At 35.0% G+C, this 6,207-nt stretch overlaps 1 long non-coding RNA gene across 1 annotated transcript; it reads right to left on the bottom strand.

Moving 5' to 3' along the window:
• Positions 1 to 4,081: 4,081 nt before the first annotated feature.
• On the bottom strand, positions 4,082 to 5,918 carry LOC145790470 (uncharacterized). The gene is made up of 3 exons (XR_014329211.1): positions 5,872 to 5,918; positions 5,733 to 5,796; positions 4,082 to 4,223 (listed from the first exon to the last, which is right to left on the bottom strand). It is a non-coding gene; the product is annotated as an uncharacterized LOC145790470 (long non-coding RNA).
• Positions 5,919 to 6,207: the final 289 nt, after the last annotated feature.

Raw genomic sequence — 6,207 nt, 5'->3', positions numbered from 1 at the left:
ACAAGTACAGTGCACAACACATAATATGAGATTATACTCGTTCATTTACTTATTCTCTTTGATCATTCACTTAATTAGCCATGGTGGTACCAAGCTCATTATTTCTTAATAAGTTATACTCCATGTCACAGAAACAGGAGAAATCAATGGAAAAATGGTTTAGGTGAAGAAATGGTATAAAATTAGTTGACAGAAAGTGAACAGTCGTCACTAATTTGGGCATAACTATTTTTGTATTTAGAATTTGGGAGTGAGACCACTTCCATTGGAAACTAGACTTCCGGGGCATGATTTTAGGCTCAAGAATCACTCAAAACGGAGCCCCGAGGCAAAAGATATGCTCATTCAAAGATGGCTGGACAAAGCTGTCTCCCGCACGTGCGGGAAACAGGGCCGCACGTGCGGCTCTGGGCAGATTGCTGTCCGAAAATGGCTGAAACTTTGGGGCTTTTCATTTTCAAAATCAAACCTTAATTACATGCAAATCAAAGTCCAAAACCCTTTAATACATGACCAATTTCACAATATTATTCTCCATCAACCATCATAACCTCAAAATACACAAATATAATGCCTATACTTCTTCAATCAAGAAATTCTAAGGAAATCAAGGTTCCATCAATATATATACATAAAACCCTAACTCAAATGGGTTCAAAGCTTCCCTTATTATCATGATTTCATGAAATTGATGTCTCAAACATAAGGATTCAAGATAGATGATCATACCTTAATTCCATCCTTGTCTTTCTCCTAGCTTTCTCCAATTCCTCCCAAGCTTCCCATGGATGATCTTCTTTTTCTTTCTTCACCCCCTTCAAGCATCTTCAAAACCCCATGAGTGTTGATTAGAGGAGCTTTCCTCTTCTTCCTTCCCTCTCTCTCACGGTTCTCTTCTCTCTCCCCCAAATATTTTATTTGATTTCCAAATGATAAGTTCACCACTCACATAGCTTAATCATGTATACATATAACCAACACCTAGGCTTTTAACAATAGGAATAGCCAAACACGCCCTTACGAATCGCGAAAAATTAGATTTCAATTACAGTTCCCAGGTGACTCTAAAAATTGTGCTGATCATAAATATGTCCCCTATTCTGGTTTCTGAAGCCTCTAGGGCCTTCAATTTGCAGTATAAAGTTAACCACCTAGACATACATTAACGAGTCAGACAAAATAGATTTCCAATTAATTTTCCCCAATAGTTCTAAAAATTCCCATTAAAATACCCAAGTACTCAATTTTGATTTCTGAACCCGTAAAGGTCGGTAATTTCAATTTTACAGTCGTGGCTCAACAAATAAGTCCTCAATTTGAACACATATCAATAAATCAAAATGCATTAACACAATAGGCCGTAAAGGTAATCTCTAATACGGATTTTGGGGTCGTTACATCCTCCCCACCTTAAAAAGTTTGGTCCTCCAAACTTGATTCACCCTGCCACAAGTCCAGTTTCGTCTTGGGTACACAACATTTCTCAATTATTTAACAATTCACAATCCTATTTAGTCAATTTCAATGGAGTTTGCTCCAAGGGTCACAAGTAATTTATCTTTACTAGCTAATTGGTAACCCAATTAATAAAAATACTCAATATCATCAAAATATCATCTCACTATTCATGAATCTTGTACATTTCAATTTATTACTCACAGAAATGAATTCATTCGAGTATTCGATTGCATGCAACTCATAAGCTATTAAACATAATTCAAATTCTTTAGGTTCACAACAACCCCCATTATCATAATTCCTCAAAGGTTAAGGAGACATTACTACATACTCACGTTTCAAAGGCATATGCTTCTTACAACAATTAAATCTAGAATAACACATATGTTCTAAATCAACGACTTGGTGACTTTTGTCGTACCTGTTATAAATTATCAGTTCAAATCAAATTTCTAACAGACTCCAAAGAACAGCTCAAAACCCATATCAAGGAATTACATGTTCAGGGTAAATTATTAGTAAAATCAAATGCGGCTCAAACCTTTATGGTTAACGGGCATTAATAGTTCGTATATAAATCTCAGCACTTGGTAATTCCTATAATAGAAGTCACTTAGTGATAAGCTGGTAACCCAAGCTGTACATCATTTCAATAGACATGAATAAGTCGTATAGGCATGTAGCCTCTAGCTTCACAATTGTTCTTTGTATTTTCCATTTCCGAAAACACAACAAAATCATTTCGTTATATGGATTTAAAACCATATATACTAATTCGTAACAAAATCAGAACGATGGGAAGAAGAATCCCAATCAATATCGTTAATTCTTCACAGTATTACTTCTAAATACAGTAGCACAAGGAGAAATCAAGTAGTTATGACTATACCAAAGTAAATAACCTATAGTGTTATAAATTCACGCAAACATACCATTGTAGATACTTGGTCATACCGTCATAAATTCAATCGAACATTAAATACAACTATAACAACCATTATTTGAGCAAAGGGAGCCACTCAAAACAAAGTCAAAAATCAAATTCAAAATCATGCTTGATTAATCAGTCATAACCATAAGGTCATAGATTTCCTTAAGTTTATAGTATTCACATCCATCCAGATTCCATATTGGCTTGAAATTCAACAATTTAGCGACGAAATAATTTGACCACTTAATATCAGAGTTAGAACACTTAGCCAGATCAGTTTAATAAAATATGAAATCAATTCGGAATCACGTCGCACATATTATACAAATCAATATAAGTACACCGGAGGAGGTAAATGTCCAGTACATACCGTTAACTCACCATCAATATAGAATATGCCCATGCCCACTCTCTTTTTTTTTTTTCCTCGTGCAGAACAATTGCAATATCTAACATTTGCACATTTACGCAGAAGTATATCACAGAAATGATTTCTCAATCTTAAGTCATTAGTATACAGAAACAGAATTTTTAATTCTTATAGTAACTTATCCGTTTATCAATCATTTAGTTTGATCTCGAAGTAGTCCATAACTGTCTATCTTGTTACAAGTCTCATGTAAACAGACACGTAATGTGGGTAAGGTCCTCCATGTCGTTTAACCATTCTTTATAAGAAATCCTGATTACAGATTACAGTTTACACATAACAAAATAGATTACGGATAACAGAGTTAGCTTTCAGATTTCAACTTCAAATTTCAAATTACAGATTCCAGATCGCAGGTTTCCATAAACAAATTACACAATTCTAACAGGGGTCATCATATGCCTAACTTCTTCTTACAGCCAATCGTACTCAGCACAATTTCAGTTAGCACACCAACACATTTTATCAAAATACTCATGTGTAGTAATTGCTCGAAATCACAGATCTAAACATTGTTGTGGCAAAGAGGACTATATCATCTTCTTTAGTCTTAGAAATATTCTATACTTAGAGTTTAATCACTTCACCTAAACAGATGGTAAGCAACTTTCAATCCACAAATAACAACCGATACCTTACGTCTTATTTAATCATTGACAAATGGATGGTCTTACCGATCAGCTCGAACCCTTACCACGCTTCTGCAGTATAATTTTGTTGATTTAATCGCATCTGCTTGTCTTATTATGTTCTGCATAACAATCATTCATAATATACACAAAGAATATATAATGGACATGGGTTATAATCGTTAGCGTTAACAGAGTACATTTAACGTTGCTATCAATTTTTCCATTTCCATTCAAAATGTCATGCATGATGCCTAAGTCTTTTCTAGACACCCTAAGGCTCAATGGACTCGTGTGTGAGATAGCAACTCGTGCTCTGATACCACTTGTCACGCCCCAAACCTGCCCCTAGAAGTTTGGTCATGACCATTTCTGAAACGAACACTTAACCTGTTATATATAATATATGGGGCCTGAACGGAAGCATTAAATATCAAAATTTGACAATATAAACAAACTCCATTGAGCTACTACTATCATGCCAGGATCTCAAACTTTGAACAGACAAATAAAATCTAAAACATACACCTGAATGTCGGATATATATATACATATATATATATATATAAGCCCAGCTCTATAATTGGGCATACATCAAAAACGTTTCGGAAGAAAGTATTATACACATTCAAACTTAGGCTAACAACTAAAGTGCAAAACCTAAGTTCGTCAAAACTTCATGAAATTAAGAGCAGCTTCTCTTAGGCTTGGACATGGAACGGTTGACCAAAGAGGACAAGCGTCATGGCTTAGGACTGACCACTTGGTTGGTTACCTACAGAAACAGACATAACATAGGGTGAGCCAAGCTCAGTGAATAGTATGATATATAAATGCACAATTAAACATAATACATGACAATGCATATATAAATACGAAGATCATGTAGTTAATCTGTTCCTGTTTTCTTTTTAAATGGCCTTAGGCCCCAATCGTGAGTCATAATGGTTTTAAGCCCTTGAACACATTAACATTAAGCTTTTAAACATAATGGCATATAGCCCTTGAACATATGGCATGGAGCCCTTAAACATAGTGGCATATAGCCCTTGTACATATGGATATATGAACTCAAGCGGTGTCTCACACGGACTCTAGAGGTGACTCACATTGTAGCACTTAGTTCCGTGTAGCACTTTGTTTCATATTAGAATGGCATAAGCCCTTATCAGATTGGCATTACAGCCCTTATCAGAATGGCATTAAGCCCTTAAAACATATTGGCATTAAAGCCCTTGGACGTGCATATATGAACCCAAGAGGTGTCTCACACGGACTCTAGAGGTAACTCACATCGTAGCACTTAGTTCCGTGTAGCACTTTGTTTCATTTCATAACAACTTATACATATGGCCATGAGCCTCATAACTTTCACATATGTATGGACTTAAGAGGTGTCTCACATGGACTCTAGCGGTGGCTCACAATGTAGCACTTAGTTCCAAGTAGCCCTTTGTTCCATACCAATAATTAGCTGGTCTTACAGACCAAACCATACATAAATGTCATACCATAAACGGAAATAAATTCATACATATGCATTAGGCTTCAATCATTAACAGAAATCAGAATTCATACTTACTTATACTTAGCCTATTAATAGCGCTGGCAAATCAATAAAAAGCATTCTTGTTAGTTCCATAAAGAAATTCCTCAACATTGTGAACTTATAGTACACTTGAACTTGTACATATGTAAGCATGTAACGTGGCTTGTAACATACTTAAGCTTGTATCATGCGTATACTTGTAGCATACTTGAATTTATAACATACATGGACTTATAACATACTTGGACTTGTAACATACATGAACTTATAACATACTTAAACTTAAAAACTTGTAACATTCTTGACTTAGAGCATACGTAAACTTATAACAGGCTTAAACTTAGAACATACGTAAACTTGTAACCTAATTATTTGAACCACGGTATTATTACCCCTGGGTAAGGGCCTTGTGCTGAAAATGATGTGAATACTTCCACATATATGAATAATCGTTCATTAAATTAAGAGAAACCTGAGCACTTCTTGCTATATCATATCATTAGCATGCGCTTAACAAAATAGAACAATTCATCTTCTTATGTGAGTTGCATACCGATGGTAAACCTTTACATTCATATCATAGATTCTAAATGATCTTGGGTCCCTTCGTAACATAATCTTAAATTCACACAAATATCATTCCTCAAAGATGAACATAGGTTCCACTTATTCCTTAAGAAATAACATAAGGCTAATATTCGTCATTAACAAAACATAAGGATTCCAAAATCATACCAACGTACGCGAATCTTTCAGCAGTTCACATTGCTTTCCAATTGGCATAAATGTTCTTATAACACTTACAAGGAACAAAACATTAGTGACAATAATTATCAACAGTAGATAAAATGTATATTTTTGTACTACTACTCACAGTGATCAGTTCCCGGTGGTAATAGGACGATGTTCTCGTCTCGACCTACAAGTACAGTGCACAACACATAATATGAGATTATACTCGTTCATTTACTTATTCTCTTTGATCATTCACTTAATTAGCCATGGTGGTACCAAGCTCATTATTTCTTAATAAGTTATACTCCATGTCACAGAAACAGGAGAAATCAATGGAAAAATGGTTTAGGTGAAGAAATGGTATAAAATTAGTTGACAGAAAGTGAACAGTCGTCACTAATTTGGGCATAACTATTTTTGTATTTAGAATTTGGGAGTGAGACCACTTCCATTGGAAACTAGACTTCCGGGGCAT

The sequence above is a fragment of the Camellia sinensis genome, chromosome 5 (assembly GCF_055761805.1).
Source record: "Camellia sinensis isolate YWXY chromosome 5, ASM5576180v1, whole genome shotgun sequence".
Taxonomy (NCBI): Eukaryota; Viridiplantae; Streptophyta; class Magnoliopsida; order Ericales; family Theaceae; genus Camellia; species Camellia sinensis.
This window is presented reverse-complemented; position numbering and strand designations above follow the sequence as displayed.